This window comes from Crocodylus porosus, unplaced genomic scaffold, assembly GCF_001723895.1.
Source record: "Crocodylus porosus isolate Cpor-Errol unplaced genomic scaffold, CroPor_comp1, whole genome shotgun sequence".
Classification (NCBI taxonomy): Eukaryota; Metazoa; Chordata; order Crocodylia; family Crocodylidae; genus Crocodylus; species Crocodylus porosus.
In genome coordinates, this window is record NW_017728942.1 from 3,358,635 (window position 1) to 3,376,556 (window position 17,922).

The window sequence follows — 17,922 nt, forward strand, 5'->3', positions numbered from 1 at the left end:
TATTGCCAGGTAAAGGTTTGTAGACTAATGATGCACATTTCCCTTCAGCCTCTACTCAGACAGATATTATAGTAGTGACTCCCCAGATAGCTCAGAGTGAGCTGCCCCTTAACACAATCCTGAGAAGCAGCCACTTGAATTTTGTCCCATTGTCTTTCTCATTTTGAATGCTCTCATTCAGTACCTGACTTCTCTTCCAAATGGAAAAGGCACATTTTCCCCATTATTCTCCATAACTTCCATCATTCAAGTCTTTTATCACTGACTGCATTATCCAGCCGTCCTCTTAGAAGGGTAGTGCTCATTTGATCATTGCTGGATATAGTATTCTAGGAGCGGTCTAACCAATGCTTCATACAGCAATGCCACCTATTCTCATTTATATTCTTTGAGCAATCCACTGTATCTGAGAATCTTGTTTGCTTTCTCTGCTGAGCCTCTACACTGAGCAGACAGCTTTAGGGATTTTTTTGTAATCACTTATAAATCTCTTCCCTGGTCAGTATTCTGCAACACCTTTCTACTGAGCAGATACTTCCAATTTCTATTACTATTGTATGGTTGGCTTTGTACTCAGTATTTTACAGTGATAATCTGCTGCAGATCTTCCAGAATTACAAAGCTGCCTAAAGGTGATGCACACACTTCGCCCACATCAATTTTCCCCAATGCACTTGGCATCCCATTTAGCTGATAATGAATTATATGGTTTCCCACCAGAGGTGTTTAAGTGAGGAAAACAACATTTTGATAAAAATGTCACTTTTTTGGCAAATAATAAAAAGCCCTCCCCTCACCCAACCAAACACGCATCTTATTTTTTTTTAAATGTGGTTTAAAAAAAAACAAACAAGAAAAAATAAGCTAATTTCTACCAATAGTATTATGTTAGGATCTTCCAAGGGATCTCTGCACTCCATTCCTTCCAGGCTAGGACTGTTGCTGTCCGTTCTGGTGAAACCTAAGTAAGGAAATGAGTGGTCTTTGTGGTGACTGCACTACTGCCATCCTCCTTTCTTTTCAACTGAAGAATGTAGAAGAAGCTCAGCTGCATTGAGGGTCGCAACCTGGGCATTATGGCTAAGTAGAGGTGTTCAAGAAGCCTGAGGTGGAAGCACTCTAACTTTTGCGCTTTTCCCGAAGCACACAAGGATAGATTGGGAGCAAACAGAATAGATGTTAGTCCTTCAGTGGAGCAGGGCTCAGAGCCTGCCTGCACAGGCCAAGCTGAGCAGAGAGCGGAGGCCTCTCACACCCATGCCCCGTAGGCTCCCTGAGCTGCTGAAGACTCCCAAATGGAGCCAAATGACTAGCTGTCAGGCATGGGCTGCCACACCCCCAAACTCCTGCCGTCATGACTCTCACATGCCTTCGTTTCTCAACCTACACACCTGAGCAGGTACACCCAGGAGCTGCAGCAGGTCCTGCTGGTCACCCTGCGTGAGTCATGCTGAACGCTGCAGGATATCATGGCCACCCACCTGGACAGCACGTGGCAATGACTTGTCACAGCATGCACTCTTATGACCATGACCCACCAGCTGACCATCCTGTGCAGCACCACTCAGCATACCTTGTGCCCACAAAAAACTTTGATGGCAAATATTAAGGCACATTAAATTTAGGCGTGTATAACTAAGTTGTATTAGTACACATGGAGACATGCTAATGCACATTAACACAATGTGTGTCTGTTGTTGTACACTGTGTTAATACACATTAATGCATCAATGGGTGTGCTAATGCAACTTAGCTATTCGTACCTAAACGTTGTGCTTTATGCAGGTATCAAATTTAGGCCTACCTAGCTTTAAATTGCCATTCTAGGGCACATTAAGGGCACCTTAAAAACGGTGGATTTAGGCTAAACCCACTTAAAAGAGGCATGTGTAGATGCGCCTACTATGTCCCAAAGGGTTTCTGTGGGATAGCTGAGTGGCTCTAAGAAATGAACACTACATTAAGACTAGCAAGTCCATTGGATATTATTATTCATATAGCCAGGAAAAGCAACTACTCTAAAATGGTAACTAATAAAACAAACAGTGTGGGAGTTTGGCTCAAAAAAAGAGTTCCCTGAGCTAGCTGGCCTATGTATCTATCTATGGGACCCCCAGCAGCATACCTCAAACTCTGAGACAGACTGTCTGAAACAGCTTTCTATCAAGTGCACATAATTACTCAAGTGACCAGAATTATTATAAATTGGCTTTAAGATATGAGAACAGAGAAACACCCTGTGCTTCTTTATGAACTATTGAACGCATCCAAGGTTTCAGGACTTTGAGTCTATAAGCTGGATTCAGGGGTTTCTAATCCTGCATCATGTGTGGAGCATAGGCAGTGTAAGTGCCTCTCTCAGTCTGCATTTTACACCTACATTCGGTTGCCCCAAACAAGTTGGGAAATAGTGATGCTGCATATTAGTATGTGTAGGTGTGCTTTTGTACATGGTGGGCATGTTCGAGTATATTTTTATAGTAATAGGAGTTGGCGTTCCTGTCAATACCAGGGACTCTGTAACAGCATTGAAAAGCACAGTACAATTTGACAGTGTTACAGAATTATTAAGTACCTTGGTAGTGGCTAGGTTTTGAATCATAGAAACATAGAACCAGAAGGGACCTGTAAGATCTTCAAGTCTGGTCTCCTGCCATGGGCAGGAAGGCATTGGGCTCAGATGAGCTTGACAAGGTGCCTGTCCAGCTTCCTCTTGAACACCTCCAAAGATGTTGACTGCACCACCTCTGCTCTGGAGTCTGTTCCAGATTCTGGGGACCCTTGCAGAGAAAAACAATTTTCTTATGTATTGCCTGAATTTATGCTCTATTAGTTTATGCCAGGAGTGGGCAAAATACGGCCCACGGGCCAGATGTGGCCTGTGAGGCCATTCTATCCAGCCCATGGAACCCCTAAAAAAAGGTAGAAAATTAATATTTCTCTGTCCTTGGCTCCTGTCAAAAATGACAGGAACCAAAGGCAGTAGGACCCAGGGGAAGCCCGGCAGGCTCCAAGAACAGCTGGGCTCATCTGGCCCCACCCCCCAGCTGGGAGCACATGGCTTCCCCGGTGCAGGAAGCTCAGGGAAGGGGGGGGACCCTGGACAAGGAAGGAGCGGAGGGTGGGGAAGCAGCCCCTCCCCACCCACGCCCGGTGCCTCGCACTGTAGCTTCTTGCAGCCTGCATGGGGCTACCTGTGCCTGCTCTGGACAGCCCCATGTGGGCTGTGAGTGGCTGCAGCATGGGGCACTGGGCATGGGGCAGGGAGGGGCTGCTTTCTCCCCCACCCCCGCACACTCAGCGCCACATTGTAACCCAGCCGTGCTGCTAGGCTGACAATGGGTTGGGGTACAAGCAGGTGCTGAGCGTGAGGAAAAGTGGCCCCTCTCCTGCCCCATGGCCAGTGCCCCATGCTGCAGCCACCTGCAGCCCTCATGAGGCTGCCTGTGGCTGCTCCAGACAGCCCTCCGTGGGCTGTGAGTGCCTGCAGCAGAGAGCGCCGGCCATGGGGCAGGCGAGGGGCCACTTTTCCCCACACTCAGCAACAGCTTATTCCCTGCTGGCAAGCAGGGGGTTGGGGCTGTGCACTGTCCCCGCCTGTATCGCAGGCCTGGGGGGCAGTGGGTGTGAGCGGGCAGGGAGCCAGCGAGAGCATGGAGCCCACACCAGTGTCCCAGGGCCAGTGCCGGTGGGGCCCAGAGCAGGGTGGCAGGAGCGCGGGGTCCCAGCTGGCAGAGGCTCTGTGGAGCCGGGCCAGGTCCCCCCTCCCCGCCGGCGCAGCTCAGCCCGGCTCCACAGACCCCTGTCAGCCTGTGCCCCACTCTGGGCCCCACCAGTGCTGGCCTTGGGACATTGGTCCCAAGATGGTGAACAGGGGGCGGGGCACCTGTCAAGGGGTGGGGCTACCCATGTGACCCTCGACAGCCTGCCAAAACTGGGTAAGCAGTCCTCTGCCCAAAATAATTGCCCGCCCCTGGTTTATGCCAATTGGTTCTCGTCATCCCTTGAGGTGCCTTTCAAAAGAGCTGCTTCCCCCGACACGCTTGTAGGCAGCTATCAAGTCACCTCTCAGCCTTCTCTTACTCAAACTGAAGAGGACATCATCAAACTAAACTTGGTGCCATTCTGAACCGTGTTAAACAGCCAGGAATTAAATACGATTTCAGGTCAAAAGCCTCAGGTCCATTAGGGAACTTGCCCATTGCCAGAAATCAGTGCAGATGAATCAGTTCCTAAGAGAGGTTAACTGTAAGCAGAGGCAAAATAATAGCTGAACCACATTCAGCACTTGCTTGACTGTACCCATGACAATATTCAATAAGCAAAATTCAGCAATAAACAGTTTTCTTTCTGTGCATGCATCTGTTGTAACTGGAGGGGGGTGGAGGTAAGCACATAGGAGAAAATGGTCAAAGCCAAAACATTGGGCAAGAGCAATAACCATCCTGGCTAAGACCACATCCATGTGGTGAATCAGCAAGGCCAGATGGAAAGAAAGGACGTGGGCCTGGGGACAGATGTTTTACTGACTCTTGTTAGTGAGGCGGGGCTGACCCAGTTTTCAGGCAGACCAGACCAGCTCTGCTGCCCGGGGGGGGGGGCATTGAGCAGGATGCCACAAAGCCCCATGGGATGCTGGCAGAATGTGACCTGATGGGATCTGGTACAGATGTTCATTACAGCACTGTAACCTAGAGCATTGAATTCTGATACCACATCTATCCAGGGGTATCTTAGAGTGGGATCCACCCTTTTTACAGTGCTGTGTGTGCCCCGATTGTCTGTTTGGTTGCAGCTGTAGAGCACCTGCTGTGCACTTACTGCACAATAAGTGCAATGCCTGTACCTGGCCCATGGCAAGACATAGAAAAGCCACATTTGTTTCAGCAGACAGATCCCAAAGGTTCGCTTTGTGCAAAGCCATGATAAAACTGAAATGCACAGGTATAATCTTCTCATGTTTTCCTTTGATACATTTTTATTGTAGTTAAATCACCGAATTCTAACCTCAGTAACTTTCCCTGCTTTGTTCATTTTGACATGGCAACAGTGACATCTGGAATGCTGTTATATCCCTGTAGCTCTGATGTTTTTATTTCATATGAAAAAAAATAAATAAAATGAAGGAAGCCCTGTTTGAAAAGGCAACTTGCCTGGGTCAAGAGCACTCGAAGTAGCACTCCAGCATTGACAGACAGCTTTGCTGTGGTTTTCAGAAAGAAATATGTCAGTCATTCCTCAGATGACAGCTGACAGAGTGGATTATGAATTCCTAGTTGATATCTTCCCACACAAAAGAAGGCTTTTAAAACCGAAGAGGGAAATTGCCAACATGAAGCAGCACCGACAGTAATGAACAGGCCGCGTAACACAACAAGACTGGTGGAAGAAATTCTGTTTGCTCTTCATGAACAGCTATGACGCGCACCTGGCATTGCCAGAAAGTAGAAAGTATTAGACAAAGTGTGCAACCCAGACTTCCCCACGTACCCTTCCAACAAGTCTCACTCGAGCTGCAGGTCTGCACTCCCAAAATAACGATTAGAGATCACATAAACTGTTCGACAGCAGAGAGGCTGCCAGAATCCTTTATTGCTGGTCTTCATAGAAAAAGGCTGATTTAGCAGGTGTTAACTGTCTCTGCTCATTGCCATTCAGTGTAAGAGCCCCAAAGTATCTTCGGGATCATAATATGCGGCTGTCTTTAGATGTCTTCTGTAGTTCACAGTTTGGTGCAAGTGGAATCCCTCCTTAGAGAGAGCTTGCTGGACGACTCCTTCACGAAGATGAAGGGGAAGATTTACCATGTTTGGCTACAGTTGCACACATCAAATCATGTATTCTTTACAAAGGCTTATCTACCTAAGAAGGTTTAACTTGTTATATTAATATAATAATATCAGGACAGTTGAAATGATGTAATTCATACCATTATATTACTCTCCATTGGGCTCCCTTTTCCTGGAATAATAGTAGCTTTTTTAAAAGCTTAAAATCCTTCCATAGTCTCAAAAACTAACCTAAAAAGAAACATACTATTGTACCTCCCGCAATTACATTGTCCACAAAGGAACCTATACTGGAAGTATTATATTGCTTTAGATTCGCAGCTTAATTCATACTCATTTAACGTGCGCTCGTAGACAAGTTTGAAGCTAATTGTTCAAGTACACATGATCATGTACTCCCAACTATGTTTAACCTACGTAACTAAGTTAAATGCACACCATTCTGCATGGACAAATGCATGTAAATACATTAATGCAGCTGTGTGCCCCTCACCATGGAAGCATGAGGTGCAGCATAGAGCAGGGCCCCTTTATTCATTTCCAGATCCCATGTTAGTAACCACTGAAAAATGTTTTATCTTTTCTGAAGTTTGACAAAAAATATTTTTGCAACACATTTTACAACTTGCAAAACACTTGCTGTTTTACAATTAGCTGACGCAGCTGTCAACACTGACCATTTTCCAAAAGGTCTGAGAAAAGTTTTCTTTATTTTTCAACTATCTTTATGTAGAATAAATGGTGACTCTTCATGGTGTCATATGCCTTGTTTCAAGACAACCATATAACTCAACCAGTCTAAAATAAAAGAGCTTATATTCAAGGCTGTTCTGACTTAATTTTACTATGAGAGTATTCATATTATGACTTGCATTTTATGTAGATTATGCATGCTACGCCCAATGTTAATGAGCATAGTGCATCATGAAAATAGCAAGCATAGGCTTACTTCAGTTTTGGCTACGTCTATGGAGTGGGAATATATGAGGTATGTTCACTATCAACCACAAATTCGGTATAGATCCCAACGCAGGCTGGTCTTATTGGGTTTAACCATAGTTTTTCTTTTACTAAGGCTGAAATCAGAAAGCAAAAATGCTAATATGTTTCTTTGGCAGAAAATCAAGTGGAAAATGGTCAGCTGTGAGGCTGACACAACATCTGGGAGAGAAAGCAGAACTTAGGCAGGCAGTGTTTCTCTAGCATTTAGGCTGCTGACAGACGTGAAAAAAATGTGCTTTATTGGAAGAAGCAGTGTGTTGGTTCGACCTGGCTCTGCAGCGTCTGTAGAGATGGCATGCTTAAGTGGGGCTTTTTGGAGCTTCTATCTAAAGGTGATTGAATCAACTATTAGATAAGGCACCAAAAAAACCCGATCTATACAGACGTTGGGCAAATGGGTCAAACTAACACGATGCCTTTTCTAGGGATGTGCTGCACTTGGCAAAGAGGGGTGCCAAGTTTAAAATAAAGCACCATTTTGGGGGTGGGGAGGAGGGAGAGGGAGGTGACATCTGTAAGCAGCCTTAATGCTATGGAGAAGCTTGAAAGCTAAAATATATGTGATTGGGTCTTGGTTGTTCTTACCTGCTACTCTAGTTGCTTTTTAAGCAATGAATAACTATTTCCTTTTGAAGATGCTTGCAAATGAATTTGGTTAAAGCATCCCAGAGGAAACTCTCATAGGCGCCAAATCAAGTCGGCCCTGTACTGTTCAAATGCTGTAGCCCAAAAGACACGTTGTCCACTAGCTGGGCCTTGTGGTTCCACTCACATAAAAATTCAGGAAACTAGGCTGGTGAACTATGAGAAATATGAGGTGTGCCAAATAGTTGCCAAATAGTTGTGACAACTGTATTGCAATAGACTGAGCCTGTTTTTCAGCACCTTGAGAGACGCAAGCTGTACGTCTTAAACCTTCTCAATCTATGAGTAATCTTATAAACTGAGATATTTGTCTTTGTCCCAGACATTACGGTATTCCCAGAGTGAGAAGGGTCCAGACCTAGAAACACCATGAAGTGTTCAAAGATAGTTCCCCACCTAGAGTTTGTTTCTTCTTATCTACAGGTGTAGGACTAAAGAAAAATGAACAAAGTATACAGCCTAGCAAACCATGGCATTGCTGCAGCAGCACAGAAGAAAAGATAAACCTTTACTCATAATTTTCCTCTTTCTTTACATGCCTTTCTCTTATTTTTTTTCTCCATGATTCATAGTGATCGACATAAGAGTTATCTTTGTATTTGTGGGTAAGCAAAAGATTAAATTTAATTAAAAAACAAACCAACTTTAATGTGCTAGAGATACAATCATGACACATTTTCAAAGGAAGACTGATTGGAAGTTACAATAGCATTGAAAGAATATGTTTGATTTGGTCTCCTTCAGAGATTTTCCAAAGTGGCAGCTGGACGGTGCATCGTGCTTCGAAGCTGTTAAGCAGTGACACAGCTAATATTTATTGTTTTAAAACAACATCAATGTTACTTTGATTGGGCTATTTGTTTTTAAGGCTGGTGTCATTTAGATTTTGATTGGCTGGTGAATCATGGCTTTATTATTGGCCTGTGTATTCTTATGGAGCCGATAAAAATGTTTTGGTTGGTTACAAGTTTCAGGATCTTCCAAGAAGCCTTGCAGCACTATTTTATGTGCTGTTTATTGCCATTCATTTTCCTGGATGTCAAGCTGTGGAAAGCTTGTGCACAGAATAGGAAATATTTGGTGCAGGAACAAAAGCGGGGGGGGGGGTGCGTGTGTGTGTGTGTGTCAACTTTATTCTGTAGTCTACACTTATAAATCTTCACTCCAACTTCTCACTTGCATCTTTGCAGGTGAAAATAATTGTGGCCAGAAATGATTGCATTCAGCTCTCCCCCTGACTGAGCATGCAAAATTGGGCCTGTAATTATTTGCAGGTGCTAATTTGAGAACAAAAAATTGGCCTTCCCACTTCAGGCCTTTTTAAAGCTTTGGAGCATATCCTCTTGGTGTAACACTGTAAATTGCTACATCAAGAGATTGGCTCAGATTTGTACCACAGAATTTAACCTTTAAGCTTCATTATCAGTTGTCTCTATTATTAAGTACAGGTTTGCATAAAAATCTTTCCTTTTTCATGGAAACAGGGGAGGCTATTTAGATTTATTTATTTTTAATTCCTTTCAAATAGCTTTGGGAGATTAAATGTTTCCCTTGTCATCATCTTCACATGGCTGAAATCAGGATATAGCTTAAAGCTCTCTTTGCTGCTCTAATCTACTGACTTGGTAGATCTGGAGGTATTATATCCAGATTCTGGGAAATTATGAGTTTTTAATTTAGTTTCTTAGCATTTTTTTCTATAGCTTTTTTGAATAACTTGGTATATTTTACATGAAAAAGATTTGTGAACTATTGCATACTGGGCTTACTTTGTAGTTGTGGTTAGTGTTGCTTGTTTGTGGTTTTGTGTTTTAGATTTAAACTATTTTATGTGCTTGGTACAGCACATGGTTTTGATGCACAGGCACATGGGAACTTATTTGAGACATGAAATAATAGTTCTGGAGAAAATCCTGTCATTTAATAACTGTATTTTATATGTTTTCTAAACAACTACTTGGGATGGGTGTTGGCCAAAATAATGAATGCAAGAAACGAGAAATCTTTTCTACCCTGAAGCCCCAGAGCAGGAACAAATCTGGTCTGTAACTAATATTCAATATGCACAATATGATCTTACCACAGCCCTCCCTCTCTCCCCATCCCCTATGCACAGACAGAAGGAAAGAGTAGGGGGGATCTGGCCCATGGCAGACCATAAAGTTGTTCTCCAAAAGCCATATACCATAGTATTTCTTCAGCTCTCAACAAAATCTGTAGCAGAACCTGACTTTATTGCACAGCATCTTGCAAAATGTCTACTATTCAATAAATCAAATTAACAAAAAAAAAGCCCAGGCTTTTTTACCTGGATAATATATTCCCACCGTGTTTGAAGCCACTATTAAATGGTAGGTACAAATCAGTAGATTAGAGGAGCAAATATTTGGTGCAAATACTTCATTTGGCTAGCACGGTGTCTGGGAGAGTAAAGACTTCTCCATAGCTTTTTTCATCTAAAATATGTATCTAACTGAGGGCACACAGGGCACTGACAGACATGCAGTTTCCCACTGTAACTCCTAGTACTTTACTGGAAGTGCCATGAGTTACAGCGATGCCCCCAGCCCAACAGACATTCTGTAGTAGGGGGTTTGCCCAGCCTGTGCTGGTAGGAGGGCAGGTGGATTGGTGCCCCCAGCTCGGGTGAGAGAGGCTCCAGCACTGGGATGCTGGAGGGGCTCCCTTCTCTCCCCTCCATCCCATCATGAAGACAGCACCAGGGATAGGGCTGACCTGTTTCAGCCCAGCCCTACTCCCCGCCTGCACTGACAGAAGTTAATAAAAGTGCTCTGCTTTAGATTACCTTCATCTAAACCCTCATGTAATGAGGGTGCATTTGTTCCTTTTTGAAGAGCTGTGCAGCCATGCATTTCTGTCATGGCATGGCTGTAGAGTGCTTTCAGGTGGCTGATTATGTGACAAAACCTCACTTTTGTTAGCGCCCACGCATGCATCCCCAAGCTGATAGCAGAACAACCATGACAGCACACAAGCTGAGTACCAGTGAGTGCAAAAGGATAACAAAACAAACTTAAATAGGAAGCTACCTGGTTTGCATGTGTAATAATGGGAATGACATGTGAAAATGTACTTGGACAGTGTTCACAAAGTTTCTAAAGACTGTGCACTTTTCCTAAGTCTCTTCTTAGAGAGCGTCTGGCTCAGTTCAGGCACTTCTTTAAAATGAATAAGTTCAGATAATATTTGCCAGTGGGCTTTTGCCATAAATTCTGTTTTTATGAACTTGATCTGACCTATGAGGGCTGGTGCACTGCAACTAGAATCACAAGGACCAGGTTAATTAACTTGTGCATGCCAAGTTAGAGTTGTTATATCAGTGGAAGTGAAAATCTGAGCATTCTTATTTTCTATTATTTATATCTTAAGAGACCACAGAAAACTATACTTGTAAGGATGAAACACTAAAAACTTTTTTTTTTTTACTGGAATTGCTTAACACAGTTGAAAAATCTGGCTCCACATCATGACTTTTAAACTAGGATAGTATTATATTTTCATTACCAATTTGTCACTTTTTAATAACGTGATCAACCTAGTAAAAAGTGTGTAGTAGCGTCCAAAACGTGTGCTCTAAATGATTTGCTAGTCTAATTTCTGTGTTTATTTTTATATCAGAGGCAGTCCAATAGATTTCCAAAATGAAAGCCATGAAGCTAGGTTTATGAGAGTGGCATTATAGAACAATGCCACTTAAAATTAGAGTACTCCATTTAACTTTAGATTGTCTTCTTTTGGCATTGCAGTACATCAAGTGCACTCTCAGGCTCAAACATATCCAGGACATAATGTAAAGTGTCAACCCCACTATGTTTTCTTTTCTATTGCTCTACTATGGGTCCAGTGAAGATCAAGATGGGTAAAATTATTGCAGTCTGACAGCTGTAAAAGGTCACCAAGTAAAATTAATTCACGTTACTTCCAGTGCATCGTAATATATGGGAAAGAAATTAACAGGCCTCTCAAACTCAGCAGAAACAAGCCATTCCAGACCATGCAGATTTGTGAAGACAGTAACTGTGGAGAGGTCAGCATCGTCACAGTTGTTCAGAAGAAGAGGCGGCTGAATGGTAGCTGGACAGAATGTGTGTTATTTATTGTGACAAACCTTCAGGGTCTTCATTTCCCTGTGAAATTAGTTTAATCTGGTCTATTATCAACAAACATTTCCAAAAGAGCTTCTTTGATTGGGAGCTTACTTTTTATAACAGCTCACTGCAGAAAGCTGGTACAGACATCTCATACCTCTAAGCATAGAAAGGGTAGGTGTTTCCAGGCTACCCCTGGGGATGGGGTGATTTTCTTATTGTTAGCTGTTTAGTTAGAATAGCTACCATGTAGCTGATATCTGCAAATCCCCTTATAAATGAAATGTTCTTCTGAGAGTGGGATTATCAGAGACTGAAAGAAAGAAAAAAGAAGTTAGGAAAGGATTTGGTCTGTTTGGGGGTTTTTATTGTGTATTCTTTTCATTCATGTCTTTTCCCAACATGGCAACTTTGTTACGGTAAATAACATATTCCCTGATTAGCTCACACTTAAATACGCCTTAAAAACGCTAAATATTTAGGAAAGAGAAAACTCAGCAAAGTCCATTCATACAAACTCTGGAGCTCCAAGAGGATGAAGCGCTGCAGCCTCTCTGCCCCCATTTCTCCAGGGGTATCTGCTGGCTACTGCAGTGGCCTATAACTCGGTCCTCCAGGCAAACGTTCAGTTGCCGTGGCTCCAGAGTTAAGTAACAGTCCCCCAAACAAGCACATCTTGCACCCCAATGGGGTGCGGGGTTCATGTTCACCGCCGGCCGCCATCTGCAGGCGACCCGTAGAGACTGGCGGTTCACACCGCGCTATCGTGAGGACATCAAATAGTCCCCCAAACAAGCCCAAGATCACACTCAGCCCTTCCAATGCTATTAGTTGTCCACATGCCCTTAGAGCTAAGCTCTCTAACCTACTCTTCTCTCAGAGGGGTCACCGTCTTTCATGTCATTAGATAACAGCCATCATTAGGCCCTGAATAGGTCAGCCCCAGACCTGCCTTTGGATCAGCCACAGTCTTCTGCTTTTGTTTTCAGCCAGATTTCTCTCCAAAGGCAAAAATAGTTGCCTGCTCTCAGCCACTTGAAAGACACAAGCTTTGTGTAGTAAAAATATCTTTTAACATTTTATAGTGGTCCCATCTCAGGTTTTTTCGCTCTTTCCATAGTCCTAATACCTACTACCGGGGCAGCAGGTAGGGCTGACTGTGCATGCCATAGTTCAGTAACTCATTTCAGCCCTTGCAGGGTTTGTATATCACATCACAGAATAATAATTCACCTATCAATACCCTTCGTGCAGGCCTGCTTGTTATCCACAGTGATCAAAAAAGCAAAATGTAAGCAAAACATTCTCTTTTCTTCAACTAGTAATTGCGATCCAGGTTCTCACAATGCAACGTGCTGGCATAAGGTCATTAGAAGGCAGGCTAGTGAGGCTGTGTGGGTTTGAAGACCGTGGAGCATGGTGATTTTTCTCCCCATACACCAGAATTAAAGAAACATCTGCATTAAATAACATTGTGCTGAATCACTGTGCAAACCAACAGAGTGTTTAATAGCCCTGAAAACATCTTGCTTTGTTTTCGGGCCCAGGGTGTCTTACCGACTGCCCCTCGGGCAGCTGCTTCCATTGCACAAAGCACGATGCGTGCAGGCTTGGGATCGAGCCTTCCAAAGGCAGCTCAGTGACAGGAACTTTAACAACAGGCATTTCACCTGCAGGCTCATTTTTCCTTTCTTTGTGCCTCAGGGGATTGCTGTACAAGGGGAGGATTACATTCGTGCAGCGGCATTATGCAAGTGATGCTACTATTTGCCACATCACAGGTATAGGAGTGGCAGGGATTTTTTAAATCAGTACATTCAGCAGGCAGCTCATTTATATACTGTTGTTCATAAACTTGGCCAGTTCCCTCTTGAAATTGCTCCACTTGTTTGCCCCCATTGCTCCAACTGTTACTGTTACTCGGTTTTCCAATAGTTAGAAACCTTATTCTAATAGCTAGATTAAATTTACTGCTGGCCAGTTACTAACCACTTGTTCTTGTATCAACAGTTCTTTTCTTCCACTTAAATACTTCTTCCCTCTCCTGGTGTTTACTCCCCTGATGGATTTATAGAGAGCAATCATATCCCCTCAGAGCCTTCATTTTGCTAGGCTAAACGAGCCACGCTCTTCTAGTAAAATAAAAAACCCTCACCTCATAAAATATGTTCTCCATTCCCCTTCTCTGCACCTGTTCCAGTTTAAATTCACCTTCCTTGGACAAGGGTGATCAGAGCTGTACACGGTATTCCAGAAGAGGGCTCACCGCTGTTTTTACAATGGCATTAATACTTCATTATCTCTCCTGGAAATACCTCAACTCATGCATTGTTTTTCAGGACGGCATCCTACTGGTGATTTGCAGTCATCCTGGGCTTTCTTTTTTTCTGGGATTCCCCACTGATGAGTAGAAGACCATGATTGGAACTTTTCTGATGACGCAAAGTTTTTCCTAGAAATATGCTGGTTCTGTTCCAACAAATTTCTGCTAAATCCAAGGCATATTCTGACACAATCCTTCCTGGATTCCTAGGTTCAGGAATACTGGAAGCTTTCAGTCCTCTGCCCCATGGCAGATATAGCTTGCTAAATCTATCTCAAGGCCGAAGGCCCTGAGAGCCGTAGGTCTGCTTATCTAATCATTTGCCAAGTGCTATCATATGAAATGTTTCAGTGAAGTCCAGATTAGTTGAGTCTACTACATTTCTTTCGTCTAAAAAGCCACTTCTCTTATACCAGAAAGAGATCAGATCAGTCGAGCATGCTCTATCGATATCCACATTCACCCTGTGGCAAATCTATTGCAGACTCTCAGCTTTGCCCCTCTAGCAGTCTTCCCCTGTGTTGATTTGGACCTGCGTTGATGCTGTTTCCTTCATGCCATGCCTTCCTTCTTTACAATCTATTGAATCATTGATGAGGATGACTCTGCAGCTGTCTTCCCAGATACCCCTCCTCCGCCTTTCCTGCTTTTTCTCACACGACATAGCACTCAGCAACTGAAATTATGTCAAGTGTCCCCCTTCCTCTTCCATAACCTTTTGTAGGCAGATCTGCCAGATTTTGCCCCATTATAGCAAGGAGGATAACACTGTGGCTCTTAGGTGCTGTAATTGGCCAGGGCCAGAAATTACACATAAAGTAGTAAAAGTATTGTAAACCAGTTGCAATCTGCAACACACCAGAAGTTCAGTGCACATAAACTGCTTTCAAAGTGGCTGAAACCAGTTTAAGATAAGCCTGGATATATGTAGTATCAGACTTAACTGATTTAGGTTAAATTGGTTTATTGAACTTCTGTCCCAGATCCTTCCAGATTCAAGTTAACTCACAGTCCCACAGCATCCCAGGATGCTTTGCATCTCTCCTGCAAACCCCGCCTTGCAGAGTGGGCAGGCTAGCCTGGCCCAAGCTGTCTGCTCTAGCCCAGCAGAGAGGCATGCTCTAGCATTCCCCGGCTTCTGGCCTGCGCTACTGCAGGCATGAGGCTGCATTCCCAGAATCAAAAGTAGATGTCTGTTCCCTTGTTTATCAGTTCAATCTACACAGAGACTAACCTGCAAAGATTGAATTGATTCAGCCTCGGGTTTTTTGACTGACTGTACTTAGCCATTACCTTCTATTTGTGTAAGCGTAGCGGCTGACTTATTCCTTATGAGTTTCTGCTTCTCAGTCAGAAAAAAAAGTATCTGTGCTCAATTCCATTAAAGGGAACATCCACAAGCCTTTTCTTTTCACATCTAACCGTAGTTCTGATTTTATCAGATGTGCATTTAATTTCTCTAAGTAAACATCCAAAAGACACAAATCACTCTGGCTGGTGCTTGTATATGTGCTTACACTCAAAGATGGTTTCTTTTCAAATTAAGCTAACAGCTAGATGGGCAGCAGATGTTTCATATCATAAGGGTGCATATGGGATTATGATTTTGCCAGACCAAATCATCAGATTTTTCTATGGCCGGGAATGAAGCGGGGAAAAGAGAAAAATAAAATTTCATACTCATGTTAATGTTCACTAAAGAGTATTATTTTAACTAGAAAATAAAGCATGCTGCTTCCCAGAGTTGTAATCTAATGGAAAAGAGCTATTGTTGAAGTTCACTCATGTCAGTTCATGCTTTTGCTGCAGGTTTCCTAGCTTCTTCTCAGTGAAGATAAACACTAAAAGGATATTTAAAGATAGGATCTTGATTCCAAACTCCTCTAAACAGTGAACTAAAGTCATGATCCTTCGATCTGACATTCACATATTAACATGATGCGTGCCTTTGTAAAAAGCTAGAGGAAAGGTCAGATAAATCCTGGCAGGCACTCTGCAGTCCCAAATCCCCTTTGAAACGGAGGGATCAAGGAGATTCTTAGCACAAGGCAGAACTGGGCTCTAAAAGATCTGCCAAAACATGAAATAGCACTACCAAGGGGCAAATTCATCTTTGCAGCTGTACCTCTAATTTGTGTGGAAATCTGGCTTTTGTGTGTGTGTGGCCTTGGGGAAGCGTAAAGATGCAGAAGAGCACAGAAAAAAGCAATTAGCAGATCAGTGCATATGCACACACTGGCAAGTCACCTGAACCCCAGCTTGGCCAGTAGCCTTCACTCATGTAATACCCTCTATGCCTAGCATGAGTTGCTACTGTTGAATGAGGGGAATTGATCATTGAAATAGGGACGTAGGTAAATGGCTTTACATGTGGTCAAGAGAGAGGTGCACATATGCACACCTGGCAGACCTTACGTTCTCAGTAGGGCTGAGTTTTTCACAGCTGTCCAGAGACCTCTAGTTCCATTGATAACCATGGATTTTAACTACTTAAGTTCACTAGGCCTCTTTGTAAATCCCCGCTATTTCATGAGGAGTCAAATAATTAATTGCACATGTCTGTGATAATCAGGAACTAGCGATGTCATTAATGTGTCAGGGGGTGCGTCTACACAAGACACTAACTGAGCAGTATCCTAATAACACTGCACAGTAGCGTGCCAGGCAAAAAACATGCTAATATGCTACTGTGCAGTAGTATTATGCTACTGCGCAGTGTCACTAAAAACCCATGTGCTAGTGCTACTGCTCAGTAGTGCAAGTCATTGCACATTGATTTAGTACTTGGTTATCCAAGTACTAAATGCTCAGTAACTAAAGTGCATTAATAGCCATGTTGACGTGCCCAGTATAGGGAAAAACCTACTCCTGGCACTTTTGAGCTAACTCAGCCCCTTGGGATATACATGGTCTGAAATGTTTTCAGTATTATGAGAAACATTTGTCCTGCTCATAATAATGAACCCTTGTGAAGACATTGAAACAGGAAAGATAAAAAGCCTCTCGGGGATAAAAGAAGGTTTTTCTCTTTGCTTTTGTGTCCTCTTTCTTTCCCCACTATTTTAAGATTATATTTTTTGGTGTTGTGTGTGTGTGTGTGTGTGTGTGTGTGTCCGCACAAGCACATGTGTACACGTGCACATGTGTGTACTTGTTTTTCTGGAAGACTGTGGTTGTCTAGGACAACTAGCACAATTCACTAAAGAAATGAAAGCTATAAATGCAAGGTGAAGGAATGTTTAGGGCTGATTTAGATTTGTCTTTTTTGTTTTCTGTTTCTAATGCCTATTTAACTAAACCTCCCCATAGAAGGTAGGAAAAGAAAGATTCCTTTTCTTTAAACTGTCAATACTTCCATCTTCCAAGAAGGGCATAACAATGCTCTTGATCCAGTCCTCTGGTCTTCCAAGGAGACCAATAAATGTAGGGCACATGAAATGAAATATCCCCCACCTTACCTTGGAGGTCTTTAAGAGGAGGCTGGATGGGCACCTGGCTGGGGTCATCTGACTCCAGCGCTCTTTCCTGCCTAGGCAGGGGGTCAGACTTGATGATCTGTTGAGGTCCCTTCTGACCCTGGCATCTATGAATCTATAAATTCCTCATATTTCTAAGGTTAAAGGTTAGCCAAATGAAGAGCTTTGAATTTACAGTTTGAGATTTTTACATCATTTAAAAAAGGAGAAAAAACCCAGACATTCAATTTTTTTTTTTTGTGGTAGGTCACAAAGGAGATAGTATGAGTGCTATAAAAAAACTCTCTTTGACTTCACTGGCATAGTAACAAGAACAGCAGATCCAGAGAAACTCGCCCATTTCCGTTAGTTTTAGGTTTGTAATTTTCTGATCTTTTTCTAGAGCCGGTGCCAGATAAGCTACAACATGACAGGCATTTGCATGTATGTGTTGGAAAGGAGAGCACAGTAAATTAGTAGCTATGCCTTGCATTGTGTTTTATACAAATTGGTTGGATTTTATTGTGGTATTATGCCAGTAGTGGAAACATAATCAAGCACAAAAAAAAGGCGGTGTTAGGAAGCAAATGTTGTCTTCA

The 17,922-nt window shown here is 43.1% G+C and overlaps 1 long non-coding RNA gene across 2 annotated transcripts; it reads right to left on the minus strand.

Moving 5' to 3' along the window:
- Nucleotides 1-5,378: 5,378 nt before the first annotated feature.
- LOC109318767 lies at nt 5,379-14,397 on the minus strand. Of its 2 annotated transcripts, none has more exons than XR_002103317.1 (2): nt 13,701-14,397; nt 5,379-5,858 (listed from the first exon to the last, which is right to left on the minus strand). It is a non-coding gene; the product is annotated as an uncharacterized LOC109318767 (long non-coding RNA). The 2 variants fall into 2 exon arrangements; XR_002103318.1 differs by lacking the exon at nt 13,701-14,397 and adding an exon at nt 7,377-7,593.
- Nucleotides 14,398-17,922: the final 3,525 nt, after the last annotated feature.